Below are 17,924 nucleotides of genomic sequence, written 5' to 3' on the forward strand. Positions count from 1 at the left end.
CACCCAATCTTCCTCCTTGACTCCATGCTATGGCCTAGAGATTGAGAATACTGATTGCTAGAATAGAGGTGCCACAGAGGCAAGGCTCAGCTGTTTCCTGCCATGGTAGCCCCCAGTGTCGGCACGTAGAAGGCTCTCAAATCCATCCTGCATGACTGAATGAGTCACTGGACTCACTGCAATATTCTTCCTCCTCTTTCTTTCCCGTCGCCTCCTTCTAACCTTCCTCCACCTTTTCCTTCTTCTCCTCTTTCACCTTCCCCCTCCTTCTCCATCATCTCTCAACAGTATGTTAGAATTTCCATGTGTATTAATTATACAATCCTCATAGGAACACAATAATGTAGGGATTAGTATCCCCATTTTACAGATGAGGAGACTGAGGCTAAGAAATGGAATAACTCACCAAAGGTCACATAATTAACACAACAGAGAAAGGATCAAACCCTAATTGTCTGACTCTATGTTCAGCACTCCTTCCTTTATTCCACAGCTGCCTTATAATGTTCCTTTTTTTTTTTAATTGAAGTACAGCTGATTTACAATATTGTGTTTGTTTCAGGTATATGGCACAGTGATTCAGTATTTTTGCAGATTCTATTCCATTCTAATGTTCTTAATAATAATAAAAATAATAACCTCATGAGAGATTAAGAAAACCAATGCCTAGAGAAAAGGCTTACACTTCCCATTCCTGAATTTAACCCCAAATTAATGTCCTCAACCAACACCAATTCTCATTTCAGAATTTTTAATAATTGAGGGCCTACCACACCCAACTGTTCATTTCGTTTTCTAGCTTTTCCTCCTCCTCTGGAGAGTGCTGTACATGGCATGTGTTTATTTTTCAATTAAAGCAAATTAAACAATTTTGTTTTGAGAACTTTTTTTTTTTTTTAGAATTTCACAGCCCACGGTGAGATAATTGAGACCCTGCTGTTTCTGGACACACTATTTAGAGAGCACAGGCCTAGATCTGGCACAGCCTCGGAGGAAGTTATCCTTAACCCCTCCCTCTCCTGTGTCCCACCATCACTGTTTCTCCAATCCACTCCCTTGTCACTGCCCTAGCCTAGAAGGACATCTTCTATCAGTCATCTGAACAATTACGATAACCTGCTACAGGGCCACCAGACTCCCCCCTCCCCCTCCCCATATCCCCGTCTTTGTCTTTCTCAATTCCAGATCTGATCAAGTCCATCCACTTCTTAAGAGTTACCGACAATGTTCTAAACACAGATTACTTAATAGGCGTTCTAAGGTTTTGTATGTTTCATCCTTAGATTGTCTCTAGCTTTGCCCCTGAGCACGCTCTCCAGTCAGACTGAACTATTTCATCTCCCACTCTCTACTTGGAATGCCGTTCCTCCATCTATCCATCCTTCATGGCTCACGCAAACAGACCTCCTCTCTTCTCCCTAACCTGCTGTGATGCTCCAATTTCAGCACCAGCTACTCTGTATGACCTCATGATGCACATCTGTCTCCTTATCAGACCAGCAGAACTTCAGATCAAAAAAATGTCCTATTCATTGGGAGATCGGAGAGAAAAAGGGCAGGAAAGTAGGATGGTAAAGGCAGAAGGAAGGAAGGGAGGGAGGAAGGTGAAATTTACATTAAATCTGGGAAACTTCCTTTCTTACTCTTCTTTGATAATAATTTTCTTAATATGACCATCATCTCTGAAATAATATGGACCATCAGAATTGCTTATATAAAATTTTTCCATACTCATAATATTCTTATTTTTCTATGGAAGATAGATTTGTCTAGTGCAGTTTCCTCAAGTAAGCTATATAGAACATTATTATGAATTAAATGAAAAATATAAAAAGTTGAAACTATGTAGTCAAATTTTGAGAAAGATTGAATTAGATTTTAAAATCTCTATGACAGGACTTTGTCAGGAAATGTGCTTATACATAATTCGATTTCCAAGAGAGGGTAAATCATTGAAGCAGCTCCCAAATTTTTTTGACCACACAACACCTTTTTCTCAGAGTTTCAGAGGAACTCGTGCACCGTGGGAAATGACATGAAAATGTTCAGTCAGAAGAATAACTGTTGCCTGGGAATCAGGAGTCGGGGTAGGTTTAACAACCCCACTAATAAAGATCGTGGCCTTTGCCATAACATTCCCCCATCAGAGCCTTAATTTCTTTATCTGAAAAGAAGAGGCAGGGTCAGATATGATGCGTCCTAAGGTCCCTTCTAGTTCACTTCTAACATTCTATGGTTCTGTGATGAAAAACAGACACAAACTTGGGGTCATGTCTTCGTGCCCACCATTTCCTCTACGTAGAATGCCCCCTTTCCACTTGCACGAGGACAGATCCTTCCCTCCAATGCCATTGCCTGTCCTAAGCCTTTCCTGGACAACTTGGATTAGCATGCTTTCACTCCTGAGGTTTCCTGTGGAAATATTTCATTTTCATACGAGGCTGCCTTGAATATAGCTCATACCTTCTTGAATTCATTTAATCTTTGAGGGTGATTATATGTCGTGCATTGTGATAACAAAGGTGGGAAAGACACAGTCTTACATATGCCTTCTCTTCCCACTCAGCCCTTGGGGATATGTCAGAGTCATACACAGCCTCCCAAAGAGCTCAAGAAAATGACTTAATCTAGGACAAAATCTATCATTTGTAAATCCCCATTAAAGACCATTTAATGTTTAAACCAATGATTTCAAGTCATTTTTTAAAAGACTTGGAACCCTTTACTCAACTCTTACACAAGAGTAATAAAGCCAAGAAGATAAAGTAGATCTGCTCTAGGTAGATGGCAAGGTGAGGATGGATTCTGAGGCAATCTCACCTGCTCAACCCCCCTACTCCCCCAGTGCACCTCCAAAGGGTTTCTTAGGACCCCTACTGAATCTCAAGCCCTCATTTTACAAGCAAGGAAACTGAGGTCCAGAGAAGGAATGTGATTTACCCAAAATTAAAAGTGACTCTTAGAGTCAAAGCTGATTCCCAGGTGGCAGCCACTAAATCTGTGTTTTCCAAATTGTGGCACACAAAATACTACCAGTATGTGAAATGATTCCAGATGATTCAGAGGTGGTACAGCTTGTCTTTTAAGGGCATGATAGCTATTTTAGTGTATATCGCAAAGTATAAATTACTTACCAAATATTTGGTTTTTATGAGTATTATTGCTCAGGCCAAGGTCAAGGAAAAAAAAGGAAAAAAGAAAACTGAGTCCATTTAAATTTGATTTAGGACAAATTACTTAGAAATCTAGCAAACTCTGCATTAAAGCACATGTCTCTGCTTCTTCAGGTCTTTTTTCTACCAAGAACTGTTCACTGGTCCACCATATCTTACTACTTAAAATGCTCATTACCCAAGTAATGCACATTCATTAAAGAAATATTAGGCAATACAGGTAAGTATAAAGGAGAGACTGAAATTCACTCATAGCCTATCGCCCAAAGATAACCACTCAAATATTAGGGTGCACCTTTCAAAATAGCATGCTATACACAATATTCTGTACCTTATGGGGTTATTTTTTCATTTAGTAGGTTACCAAAAAATATACCCATATCGATAAATGTCACCATGAGTGCCATTGATTCAGCACTTAACTGTATATAAGGCACGTTGCTAAGCGCTTTACACACGTGATATTCATTCTCACAGCCAAACTATCAGGGAGGTACTGTTGCTAGCCCCGTCTTACAGGTTCCCTATTTTCATCCCACCTTCTAACATATAAATGTGCTTCTCTACTATCATTCTGAATGACTCTAGATATTCCATGATATGCTTTGTTTTGGTGTTTCTTTTTTCTCCCAAACACTCTGAATTCCTTCTTCTCACACAAATAATTAATTTACTTCTTGGAATGGGGAATTTCTTAAAATGGAAGGATTTGCATCTTCTTTTAAAGAACAGGGACAGAGACACCGATAGCGGTAGAGATGGAAAGAGATCTGATCCTGCTCTAAAGCATCTCCTCTTCTCCCCGCCTTCCTCTTGATCACCTAACTGCAGCCACACTGGTCTCCTCACTGTTCCTCTAACCCACCAAGCACAGTCCAACCTCAGAGACTTTATTCTTGCTGGAATGCTCATCCCTGGATGTCCTCATGGCTCTCCCATGACTTCAGACAGACCTCTGCCCAACGTCAGCATCCCACTGAGGATGTCCATTGCCCATCTATACAAAACAACCCGCCCTCTCCCACCAGGCTGCCCTCCACCTCCATGACACTCCTCTCCACCTGACATACTATATGTTTGCTTGTTTATTTATGTCTCTTCTCCCTCATGAGAAGGTCAACTCCAAGCAGGCAGGGGCTTAGTCAGTTTTGCTCACTGCTGCATTTACAGCTCCTAGAACAATGTCTTACACAGAACAAGTGTTCAATAAACAATGTCTGTTTCTTAAATGAAAGAATGAAAGTCACATTTCATAAAAGGTTGCATTCAATAAAGATTTCTGCCAATGCCCCAGGAGAGTGTCTTTTTCCTTCATTCTTACCAAGACTGGATGCTGGCATTAAAAAAAACCACACATATCTTGACTTTGTTGTGTGGCATCACATTCCTATGTTCATTTGTTTGATTACTAGGGAACCTGAATATTTTGGTTTTTTGTATAGGTTTATGAACCAAGTGTGTTCCCCATCCCATTTTTAGCTGGAAGTTCCATCCCCAGATCATATTCTGGCAAAAGATGATCTTATGACCATATCTGGGCTCATGTTCCATTAATAGAGAGAACTCTGCCTTGGACATTTCCCCCTATATCTATTGCTCTTCTCCTTTCTACCTATTCTCAACTACATTCAATATTCCTTTATACACTCACATGTGTGTCTCTGTGTGTGTGTGTGTGTAGAGAGAGAGAGTATATATAGATATCTATCTATATACATAGAGAGAATATATATACATATGTATTCTATATATATTTTACATAATATATATTCTATCTGTCTATATGTATCTTTTCTCTTGCAACATTAGGCTGTCACAATTCATGCCACCTCCACCCTGCTATTTCCTGAGCCTCTTTTAAAAGTGCTACTGTTACCAGAGGTGGCTTTGGTGATTCTATTCCCAAGAAAAGTAAGAGCTTGGCTCTTGGCTGGGGCCCAGAGTCAGAAAGTAGCTTATTCTATGACCACTGGTCCTGGTCTCAGCAGCATTGGAGCTTCCACAACTTAAGGGTGCAAATAAACATGCTAAGCTAAGGTTTCCTGCTGAGGCATTGTGAAGTTAAATTACTATTTTAAGAGGCTATGGAGTTGGCAGCCAGAAAGCACTGGAAGAGTGGAAGATATTCATGACGCTGACAGATAAAGAAGGAGAGAAAGCAAAATGCAGGTTATTAAGGAGATTTAAGAAGTTTCCCTCCAGTGACACCATTTATAACATCTGCTGGAGCACGTAAGATAGATGCCTTCCTCATTTAGGCCTATACAAGACTGGGATTGAGGGCAGGGACAGTATGACAGAAGGCTTGAAGATTTGCAACAATGTACCTGGCCTAAAATAACAGAGACCAAACAGCAAGAATCCACCTTGATTTGGGGAAGCCACCAAGGTTCTAGGGGCTGGACCATGCCTTAGGGGTGTGTGTGGATGGAGGGCAGTTCAGTGGAAAGACGTTATGTTTAGTGTCTGATGATATGGGTTTGAGACCTGATGCTATCACTCATTTTTATATCTTGGGGCAAATCCTTTCACCTCTGAGGCATGAAGTCCTCATCCGGAAAATGGGGAGAAGAATTCCAACTTCAGAATGTGACCATGAAGGTTGAATAAGATAGACATGTTAAGATATACAAGCAGTTGGTAAGATACATGATGAAGATGAGGAAGAGTGGAGTCGTGAGGAGGAGGATGATAAACAGGGGTCACATGAGGGCATGCAGCCTGCTGTCAATCAGCTGCTCTCCCATAGGTACCTGCTGAACACCCAGGTCTTACAGATTAGGACACCAAATCAAGAGGTACAATGACATGGGCTGCAGGGGACTAGGGTACCACGACCAACTCAGATACAGTTGGATCCTAAAGAGGAAAAAGTGTATATGTAAAAACATGAGAAAGTTGACCCGGACCATATTGAAGATGACTTTTCAGCCCTGATTGGCCAATGATCGTATGGCTATATCTGGTTTCTGACACATGGTAATAGAAAGAATTAAAAACTCTGCCTCAATCATTTTGAATCTTTCAAGGCCTTTTCCCACTCTTAATCTCTCGCCTAACTGCTGGTATCACATTGCCATATGAGGGGACAGGATTGGTAAAAACGATGGAGAGGGGCTTCCCTGGTGGTCCAGTGGTTGGGGTTCTGTGCTTCCACTGCAGGGGGCACACGTTCAATCCCTGGTCAGGGAAGCTCTGCATACCGCGAGGTGCCTCCAAAAAAAAAGAAAAGATTCAGAAAGCTCATCTGCAAGGTAGTGCCTCGAACCTGATAATGATCTCTTTCCTACAGGACATGTCCAGTTGGGGAACATACCTGGGGCCTGGGTGACATTTCATCTAATGCAACAGGGTGTAGTAATAATAAAAAAAAAGTTATAATAGTTAACATTTATATAATGGTGATGATCTGCCAGGCACTATTCAAAGCACCTATTGTATAAACACATTAAAACCCCACAATATCTCTATGAGGAGTGACTACTGTTATCCTCATTTTACAGATGAGGAAACTGGCAGAGAAACATTAGGTGATCTGGCCAAGGTCACAGAGCTAGCCAGTGGCACAGCTGGCACACAAACTCTGGAGTCCACGCTTTCAACCACTACACTTTCAAGTGAGACAGAAATAGTACAAATCCTCACCACATGATTGACTCAGTGTGTGGCCTTGAGCGAGGGGCATCACTGCACTGAGCCCTAGTTTCCTCATCTCTAGCATGGGGGATGATACTGCTTATGCACGTGCTTGTTGAGAACATTCAACAAGATATCTATGCCAAGTACCCATCACAGCTCAAAAAATTGGTGACATTCTTGGCATACCCACTGCTCCACTTCAAGAATGGTTCTCTAATTGTGATAGTTCAGCCATCTCTAAATATTGTGGGCGAAGACCCTTCCAGAACTCCTCAAGTTCTATCCTATGCTCTGCCTAAATGTATAATTCCCACTGTCAGGAATGAGAGGAGAGGACAGGTAAAACTGTGGCTGATCTAGTAATATTTTCAGGAATCATTTGCAAGGTTTCACTGGACTTTGAATGATGCTGTCCTGCTGATATGCATTCAGAATAAATTTCTTTATGACCCCTCAGGGCCCTCCCTTGCCTCGGCCATCTCTGGTAATGGCACTTGACGAGGACCACGTCACCTCAGAGAGTCATGACTCCAAAACTGGTCCCAGTAGGAAAACCATATTACCACCCCCTACTGGGTAATCTACTTTTCAGTCTTTCCCTCCATTCCCAAACATATCAAAGTGCTGATTTTCTTTTTTTCATGGCTCCTGTGCTTTGTGCAGATGTTTTTATAGTGCCAGGTAAGGTTTCTTGCGGGTCCTTCCCCTGATGTGCCCGTAAACCCAGAGCCCATCAAATTCCATGAGAAATTTAGCTTATCCACTACCATGTAAACCAAAACATAATTACTTAAGGTAGATATCACGGTTCTTGGAATGTCTTCCATATTGATCTTGGGGGTTTCTGGAGTCTCTAGGGATTCCACAGCCCACCAGAAATTCACCTACATAAGAACTGACCACTTGGAAGTGTGGGTCCTCTAAAAAGCAATGGTATCCTAGATGTCTGCCCTTCCCCCTCCTGAATCAGCTTGTAATCTGTAACTCAATTGCTCCACAATACCCCCAGGATCCATTATTTCTCAGAGAGGCTCCTACTGGTTCATTTGCAGGACTTCTGAAAGGCTAGATAAATTATGCCTCAGAAACCCCTCCGGGCCAGTATTGGGTTAACCCTTACAAAGGGTTCTAGCTGTTCAGATGGGCCATTTACTTGGAACCCTGCTGCTCTGACCTTTGCAATTTACACAAAAACCACAGCATCTTGCTTTTGTTAATTGCCTTATGCATCCACCTCCTCACCCTTGGGGGGAATACAGTCTCTTAGCTGTTCCCAAGATGGCCCTGACACTGTTGTATGCAGCTCTGCACCCTGTGAGATAATCACAAACTGAGAACAAGATTTGTTCAGAATGATGTATTTTGTGTCCACCCCAGGCTTTCTTTCCTATGTGTGTCCCCCAAGGGATAGCGGACAGGCCTGGTAATTTACCTCTTAACTTTCCCACACCCTGTCTCTTTCAGTCTGTTCCCCTTAAGGCCACCTGCAATCTCCAAAAGACAGTTCCTTTGAGAGATAAAGATGCCCCTCACCCTCATATGCAAAAAAGAAATTAATTTCACATTTCCTCAGCCTCCTTATCTTCTTAATTGTCTTCTCCACCCCCTCAGTAGCAAGGGCTGTCTATGGATTTCTAGGCAGCCTTTCTAGGCTACTATGTTCCAGGAGGACAATGGGTTTCCTGCTAACACGTAATCCCTTTGATATTAAGAGTTACAAGAAAGCCACCTCTATCCCACTCAGCAACACTTTGTTGAGTCACAATCTGTGCCCTGAGGTATGACTTCTTTTTGATTTGCTGTTTTGAGAAGACATCTAAACCTTATGATGAAGTGTGGCTATCGCGTGTGAGTCTCTCTCTGCTTTTACAAGAATTTCGTCATGCACCATTTCCGCAGAGCTGGGCAAATCCCTTCGGTAAGGCAGGCCACCGTGTAGTCCTTCTTAATTGGCAGAAGGCAAGCCCACAGAAGGGCAGATATGTTCTCAAGGTGGTCCACATATACGGTGGTAGGAGCCAGGACTAAAATCAGGTGCCCTGAGTCTCTGTGCTCTTCGTACACTTGGAATTAATGAAGATATAACATGAACAGATGTCATCTCTGATCTCCAACACTTTATAATCATAGCCATCCGCCTCCTTCCTCTACCATCACCATCTCTGTGTCTTCTTTTAATCTTACCCTTCCCCAAACTCTCACAGAACTTCTGAAATGGCAATGATCAGTCTCCATGAATGCTAATTATTTATGGATTTGCAGACCTCCTCTAGTCTTGGCACGATTCATCGCCATACCCCCAAGCCATTTTGCTTAAGGCCTTTCCCAGACAAGAGACGCAATAAATATTTGCTGATCCAAACTGATTCCAGCTTTCCTCCTTTTTCATCAGACTTCATTTCAATTACTTCTCCCCAGGTATTCATTCCTCTCCTCCTTTTCTAGCCATTCCCCCCTCTCCAGGTCCTCCCCCTCCCTTTAGATTTGGGTATTTCCAGAGTGTGTAGCACTCAGAGCAGGACTAGAAATTAAGAGGAGAGGAATTCATTGAAATGACTGATTAAAAATGGACACGAAGAAAACCCACAGAGAACACGTAATGATGAGCTTCTGTCAATCTCCAAACTCTCCTCAGCTCAGTCCTCAGACTACCTACTTCCTAGACAGGGAGACTGCAAAGGGGAGATGTCTAGACTTCTCATCCTTCACCTTGTACAAGACCTTTGTGATCTGGCCTCTCCCTACCTTATTTTCATCTTATGACATTCCCTTTCTCATGCAAAAGCTTCAGTCACTCTATCCCTTAGATTTCCTAAGCTTGACCCTGCCTAGTGACGTCATCACTGTTCTTCTCTCTGCCTCTGATATGATATTCTTTCCCCACATAATCACAAGGTTGGTTCCTTTTCATTTAAATCTCAGTTCTAATAACACTCCCTCCGAGAATTCTTTTCCTGACGACCCTATCTAAAGTTCTGTGACCTACATTTCTTTCTAGCCTATTACCCCCAATTTTTATTTGCATGACATCTACTATTACATGAAATTGTTTTGCTTGTCTATGTCTTTACTCATTTATCAGCAATCTCTCCCCACTGGATTAAGAGCTCCATGAGAACAGGACCAGGTTCATGCTACAATTCTGATGTCTAGATCTGTGCTGTTCAGTAAGTAGCCACTATCCACATACAGCTACTTAAATTAAAATAAAAGTGAATAAAAATTAAATAAGATAAAAAACCCAAAGTAACACTAGCCATGTTTCAGGGGCCCAGCAGTCACATGTGCTTCATGGCTACCATACTGGACAGCATGGGGAGCATATCCAGCATCACAGAAAGTTCTATTTGACAGGACTGGTCTATAGCAATGCTTGAAAAATAGTAGGCAGCCAATAAATATATGTTGAATCAATAAACGAATGAACGTCCCTTTTAATCCTCACTCAACTTCACCTCTCCCTTTTGTGGCTTACCCCATAAGTCAGATAAACTAGACGATGCCCATAGGACAACATACAGTTTGGTGAGGGGCCTGAATGGATGTTATAGGAGAAAGGGCTGTGAAAATAGGCCCATCTAGTCTGAAAGAGAATATCTGTGGTTATAAGATTGGAAGAGAATTATACTTGTGTTATATGATTTTAGAGACTTATGGATGGAAGGCAGATTTAGTGTCAAGGTGAGAAAACATTCCAGCAAAGCTCTCCCTAGACAACACAGGCTGCTTTGTGTGGCAAAGAGTTCACTGTTGCTAAAAGTACTAAAAATGAGACTGAGTGGCCATGTGTTATGGATATTAAAAAAAAGGATTCTTGGTTCTTGAAAAAGGAGAAAGGTTTGGTTATAGTGAAACCTTAAAACACTGAGACTCTTTGATGAATGTCATGAAACATCAATTTCAAAGAGTTAATAATATGCCCCCAACTGTTCCTAGCAACTACTGAACAACCCAATCCTCTTGGCCATCCACAACAGTTACCATTAACTCAGAGGTACACTGGAAAAGGCAGAGATGCTGAAGCAAGGAGGACTTAAGTTCAAATTCTAGCTCTGTTGGTTATGTGAAGGGACCTAGCCATACCGAGTTTCACTCTCCTCTTGGGCAAGGGACCTATACATACTGCATTTCACTTTCCTCTTCACTAAAAGGGGCTGTGTCTGCCTCACTGGGTGAGAAGCAAGATTAAATGAGAACAAAACTAAAGACCCAGGAACACAGCAGGGAAACTTTCACTTCCAAGTAGGACAGAAGTTTACTTGTCTGTATCATCATTGGTATCCCTACATTATTGGTATAAGTGGTATAATTTTGAAGCCATGATTGCATTGCTTTGAGTGAATATGAAACAATTATCAGAAAGAGAAAGAGGGAAAGAGAGAGAAAAATTACAGCTGTTGATCAAACTGGGCTTCAAATGTAACAGTAAACATTTCTAGAGCAACTACCCTGTGTCAGTCCCTGGGGATAAAAAGATGCTCCTAAGATCCTAGACCATATTGAAGAGGGCAAGTGAGACACAGGCCCACAGAGGTATGAAACAGGGCAAAGAGAGACACAAGCTAAAATAGAGTTTCAGACAAAATTATATGAAAGAACAGGGTAGAAAGAGATGAATTACAAAATAAGATTTGGGGAAGACTTCTTGGAAGGGTCATTTGAGCTGGATGCTGAAATACAGGAAGGATATTAAAAATGTGAGGCTGACATTGTGAGATGGAGGAGAGAAAGATAGAGGTACTCCTTGCAGAAGGGGTTAGAATGGAAAACAATGAGTGGAATTATTTGGAGAATGACATTTGAAGATTCGTCCTCTTCACATGACCCCCATCTTGTCTTTAATATGATTACTGGGAGTTCAGTGGCCAGTCTGTTAATCTTTCGATTTTAGCAAGGCGGACGCAGGGAGAGAAGATGAGTAGGATATGGCTAACCCTAGTGGCCTGGTCAGGTGATAGGTACTGGTGATTTCATCTAAGGAATCGGGAGGGGATTAAGCTAGAGGATGCAAATCAGAAATTTTCTCTTCCCACAACTGAAGGTCCCTTGGGCAAAGACCTTTCCAGAGAAACAGAGGACTTTTTGGTCAAAAGCATAAACTCTTGTAAGCACTAAGAAGGAGATGTTTTATTTGGACTGACCAGGGGAGAGTGTTTTTAAGGTCCCCACCTGTACAATTTCAAATATATTCATTGCAGTCTGAGCTGGGCTGTCTAAACTCGACAGGGGCTCAACAGCTGATTTGGAATCTCTGATCTGTCTCTTCTTGATTGAAATGGAGTCACAGCTCCCCCTTCTGGGAGCTAAAGTGCCATCCAGCCCCGGAAAAGCCTGCATGGAAAGGCTCTATTGCAGATGGGCCTGAAACACCCATGTTTTTTTTCTCCATGCTCACCTGCACCCCAAAAAGAGCATCTAGGAGTCCGGGAGCACACTTTTGCTTGGACATGATTCTAAACTTCTTAAGAGCCCATCTTTCACAGGGCTTTATACTTCCCGTTCCGTGGGACTATGAGTCCCAGCCTTCTTGTGGGTGATGCTTTTATATAGGGGAACGCAATTTGGTGCAGAGGTTGCAATTCTCTTCTGGGAAATATACCAAGTAGAAAAGATTTCTACATCTGCGTGTGTCCGTGTGAGTGCATGTATGCATGTGTGCTTGTGCGTGCTCCCGTGACGGCAATGTGTATGATTGTATAGGGGTAAGAGACTCATTGATGTAAAGAAATGAATTTGCCTGAAGTATTTGCATTGCTAGATGGGTGGACACTTGGCTCTGGGGAAAGCAAAGCATTTCTTAATAAAGAGCTCAGGTACAGTCCAGATGCTCTGCTGGCTTCTGTCTACTAGGCATGGGCAGCATTAGGTCCCTAGCTGTGTGTAATTCTCTGAAGGCATTAGAGAAGGAATGTATGTTCTGTGCATGTGTGTGTCTGTCTATCTGTTTCTGTCTGTCTAACCGGGAGTGTGATTAAAGCGTTGGACCCTTTCTCTCCAGGTCATGTTTCCAGATGGAACAGCTTTGAAATGCATCTCTGAAGTGAGAAGTTTGATGAGGGAAGATAATCGATTATCTTGGATGGGAACATGGTGGCAGGGTAGGGGTGGAGAGCAATATATAGTCCCTGGGCAGTGTGGCCAAGAGGAAAAGACATTGATCTGGCTGTCAGGCATCATAGGTTCTAGCCCTGGGCATCCCACCAACTCGCTAGAGAATGTTGGGGACTTCTCATGTCCTCTCTGGCTACAGACTCCTGCCTGTCTGCTCTTCAATATTCCATCCAGCTTCTATTGTCTATGTATTAAAAAAGAGAGAAAATGAGAGCAGTTCCTAACATGGGGTCTCCTCCTTTGCCTTCACACACCCCACCTAAAGTGAACTGGGGACCTCTGCTCTGACATGAGTTTCCCGAAGCAGATCCCTTGTGGCCGTGTGAAGCTTCAGCCTGAGGTGTCAGCCTCTGGCCAGAGAATGGTGTGTCTGCAAGTGCCTGCAGGTAGCACCGTCACCCACCCGCCAGGGCAGGTTCCCGCGAACACATGTTTGCTTTTATCTCTCCCCAGAAGATAAATATATACATACAGGTTTTTAAGACAAGTATATTTCTACTTTTTTCCCCTAGAAGACCTTTCCACTGGCCCCTTCCTGCCTAGGTAGACAAGAGGCTGTGTTCCCAGCATCTCAGCCCTTGTCCTCCGGAGCCTCATTGCCTAACAGCAGAACGGCTGCCTCTTACCTTGGGAAAGTAACAGCTGCCGAGTCTGGAGGCCATGCTAACAGCAGTAAAACTCAGCATTTTTGCTGAGTAGGGCAAGCCTTTAAGACGCATCCGGGAATCAAATCAATGGCTGGCCCCAGAGTCCAAGCCTAGCAGGACCTAGCCCGGGAGGCCAAAGGACTTACCTAGACAGCCTCCTAGAAGGTGGAGGAAAGAGGAAAGGGGGGCTTGACCCGAACTGTCTTCCTTACTGAGATTCTTCCCACCAGCCCTGTGTGCCCTTGGCAGTGCATTGGAGCCAAGCAAGAGATGTGAGGTGCAGATCAACAGCAGTTTAAGTCAATTACTGCCACACTCCGCCATGAGTTCTCCACCCACAACCAGTTCCCAAATTGTAGGTCTCCTTCAGTATTGAAGCACACACACACACACACACAGACACAGACACACACACCCTCTCTACCTTCTCCCAGGATCCTCCTAAGCCCAGTGGAGCCACGAGGAGGCACAGTATAGGAAAAGATTCCCTTGGGTCTCCCCAAGCCTGAAATGGGGAAGGGAAAGAGGGATCTGTCTTAGGGAAGTGCCCCATCCATCTCCTACCATATTTCTCAGAGCTGCCCCCAGATGAAATTTCCTCTGCGATTCTATGTAGCTATGATGGATGAGCAAGTCCCTGAGGACCCTTTCTCCTTTCCCTGGAGGGGGATCCATACAGACTTGCCCAGATCCTCCCCCAGAGCACAGAAGCAGGAGGTGCTGTAATGCTGTTGGGATTACAAACAGAGAAGCAGGGTAGACTCTATCCCAGACTTGCCCCACATGAGTCCACCTGCGACTTCTCCCAGTGACTCTAAATTCCCATCAGAATCCTGGAATCTGCCCAGTGTGGAATTTAAAGTGACAGCCTCTCATTGCCTCAGGGTTTGGCCATTTCTCTTTCATATCAAACGGTGAGTCCAAGTGTAGCAGATCTCCATCCTTTGGAGAAATCTTCCTTCAAGGGTACCAATATTGGGCTAAATAAGGTACCATGCCGAACCCCGGAATCCTCCCCAAATCCCAAGCCCAGAGCTCCAAGGGGAATCCACAGCGGGTTTCCCGATGGCTACGTGATCCTATAGTAAGGATCCCATTCCCTGTACGCTGGAGAGACCTAATTAAAAAGACACACGAGCGCACACAAACATACACGTACAAACATGCACACACACATCGTGCCTTAAGTAGGTTAGAGGGCCTCTCTTCACCCCCTCCCCTATACACACACACACACACACACACACACACATCGCAAACACACGCATCGAACGCAAACGACGCCGCACACGCAAACACACACTAGCACCATATCAAGTTCTCACCATGGTACACACGTCGGGAGCGCGCGGGGAGCACACACGCCACTTCCTAAGACCCGCATTTAACCCTCTGAGCCCCAGAATACAGAGACCCCCCCCCCCTCCAGGGAAGCTGAGAGGACTTGCAGGCGTCGGGGTGGCCGAGGGAAGCGCGGAAGGGGGCCGGGAGGGGGAGGGGCCGGGCGGGCGGGAGCGCCCCGAATGCGGTCCCGGGCGGTCTCCAAGGGCAGCGAGGCTGCCTGCCCGGCGCCCGGCGCCGCCTTACCTGGAGTCAACGTCCGTCTTTGGCGGAGAGCTGCGCGCGGACGCTTTTTATTCGGCTCGGAGGGAACTTGGGAGAGCCCTGCGTCCAGCTCGCATACCGGGAACGGCGCGGGCACTGCAGGCGTAGGGGTACCTGGCTCCTAGCAGCCTGGCTCATACTCAGCCGTCAAGTCCCCTTCGCTGGTCCCGAGGACAGGCATGAATCCCGGCTCCGGAAGGCGGTCCCTGCTGCCTCTGCCTCCCGGCTCTCCGGCTCTGGCTCCCTCGCTCTCACCCTCTCTAGCCTGTGCTTTCCTCTCCCCCCACCCGCGCCAGCTCAGTTCGCAGCCCTGGGGCCCGGGAGCGAGGCGACTAGCGAATGGAGAGGGAAGTCCAAGTGCGTCGCGGTCTCCGGGCGGGGAGCAGCAGAGGCCGGGCTACGCGGGGGGAGGGACTTACCCGGCGACCGGCGAAGATGAATGGGGGAGCGGCTGCCTAGGGGCGGGCAGGGAGGAGCCAGGAGCCGGGGTTTATTCTGAGGAGTGTTTTGTACATCTTTAGGCGGAGGAGGAGGAGGAGAAGAGAGAGGACGAGAGAAGGGAGGCCTCCTCGGAGGGAGGGGCGGCCTGGGTGGGCTGAGGCTGAGCCACTGGGGAGTCTCGTGGGTCTGGGGATGGGGTGGCGTCTCTCCGAGTCTGAGCACCCAAAGGGACTGTGTGCGGTGGGTACGCGCAGACCCCCGCATCGTGATGCTCTTAAGCGTGTCTGTAGCTGTGTGCGTCGCGGGTATCTGTTTCTAGGTATGCGGGTGCTTGTGTGTCTGTGCGTATCTATTCGAGTGCGGTTTTGTCTGGGGAGGTGCCCGTGTGGGTCCGTTTGTATCTGCGTGGCTCTCTATGAGTACTTCAGACTGTTTGTTTCTCTGTATGTGTAGGCATGAGCCCACGTAGCCTCCCAGAATTAAGCAAGTGCTTCTCTCTACGTGGGCAGGATGTAGGAGTGAGACGCTGAGGGGACACAAAGTTCTCTCGATACCACCAGAGGCAGGAAAGGGGCGAGGGTACGGGGGCTAAGGCATTAATACAGAGAACCAAAGACTCCCAATTTAGCCTGAAATGCAGGCTGGGGTTGCTGGCACGGGGCCTCTGCCTAAAGCGGAAAAGAAGGCCAGAACACATTCTGAATTCTCACACAGCGCATATTCTGTATTTTTGCTTACTTTGCTTCCTTTTTTAATTTAAACCAAATCAGCAATGAGAGTTCCTAGTCCCTGGAAGCTTAGGCAAGTGTAGGCACTGGCGAAGGTACCAGATGAAGAGGCAGGGAACAATAAGGAAAAAGTGATGAGAAATTTAAAGGAACCCAGATTCAGTAAAAGTGCAGGCTCTAGATGAGTAAGAATCCTGTAGGTATGTGATCTTGGTCAATTCACTTACCTCTTAAGCTCTAATTCCTCATCTGTATAACAGGATAATATAACTACCTATCTAATATGGTTGGTGTAATATTTAAATGAGTTAATGTATGTAAGATCATTTGGAATACTCCCCGGCACCTACTGAGTGCTCAAAGCATGTTATCTTTAATTACAGTTGCTATTGCTACTAATGTTATTATTACCCAAAGGGTGATAGGAGAGAGATGTGATACTTAGACCTAAAAGGATCTAGGGGCTAGTGAATTAATTAGAGGAAGAGGAGCCTTGAAACGGACCCACACGGGCACCTCCCCAGACAAAACCGCGCTCGAATGGAAAAGAAATTCTTGAGTGAGGAATTAAGAACTTGAGGAAAAAAATATTTAATTGGCAAGGAGGAAAGGGAAAAGAGATGAAAAGAGAACGAGCCTGGGTCTGAGAAGTGCAGGACTGAGGAGAGGAGGCGGGGAAGAGAGACGCAGTAGCCAGTTCAAAGTTCCTCTCTCCTCCTCCTGTCTGCTCCAAATGACGGGCAGTCAGCACCACGGACAGCTCTCCAGCCACTGACCAAGGAGGGATTTTTCTCTCTCTGCCTGCTAGAAACACCTCCCTTTTTGCTTGGACAATTTTCTCCTTCCCTCGGCTTCCGGCTCAGGTTCAGATCCTGGCCCATGATTCCTGAGACAGTTCTGCCTTTGATTCCAACCACAAAAAAATACACTCACCACACACACTGCTTCTCCCATCCCTCTCAGTATGCAGCCCCAGGTCGCTATCTTCTCTTGCTTCTTCCTTCTTCCTTTCTTCTTTCCTCTCTTCTGCCTTTTTTTTTTCTTCTCTGTCTCTTTCTACTCCATCTCTTCCTTTATTTTTTCCCTCTCTTTCTCTCTGCTTCTCCATCATCTCCCAGCTCAAATATCCCTCCTTGAGTGATTTTAGGCTACAGCAGGCCTGCTGGGAATGAAGTTCTGAAATCAGTCTGAAACATCTAGCTAGGCAGCTTCAGAGGAGGACCAAGGTACAGACTGATTCCTCTTAGCTTTTCTCTCTTAATCAGTCTCCCAAGATGGCTGTGGTCCAGATGACTTAGAAAGAGGGGACTTAACACTATGGAACATTTTCCTATCTTCCTCTCCTACACCTCGTACAGTCAGTATTTCCCCCAGGAAACACAGAACCCTTCCAAGTTCCAATTACTTACTAAACAGAGAGAAAGAGAAAAAGGAGACAGAGAATTTTTGAACTTTTACTATGCATCAGGCATTTCATTTGGGGCTTCCCTATATTATCTTTTATAATTTAAAAAATGCTATGAGGTATGAGATAGGTAATAGCATGCCAAGGTACAGCTAGTAGGTGATGGAGTCAAGAA

General features: G+C 44.9%; 1 protein-coding gene across 1 annotated transcript in view; it reads right to left on the reverse strand.

Moving 5' to 3' along the window:
• The window catches only part of BRINP1 (BMP/retinoic acid inducible neural specific 1), a 184,919-nt gene extending 169,414 nt beyond the window's left edge, over positions 1–15,505 (reverse strand). The window contains exon 1 of the mRNA XM_007178130.2: positions 15,158–15,505. The gene's annotated coding sequence lies outside the window, so the exon portion shown is untranslated. The remainder of the gene's footprint in view (positions 1–15,157) is intronic.
• Between the last annotated feature and the right edge of the window lie 2,419 nt (positions 15,506–17,924).

The sequence above is a fragment of the Balaenoptera acutorostrata genome, chromosome 6, assembly GCF_949987535.1.
Source record: "Balaenoptera acutorostrata chromosome 6, mBalAcu1.1, whole genome shotgun sequence".
Taxonomy (NCBI): domain Eukaryota; kingdom Metazoa; phylum Chordata; class Mammalia; order Artiodactyla; family Balaenopteridae; genus Balaenoptera; species Balaenoptera acutorostrata.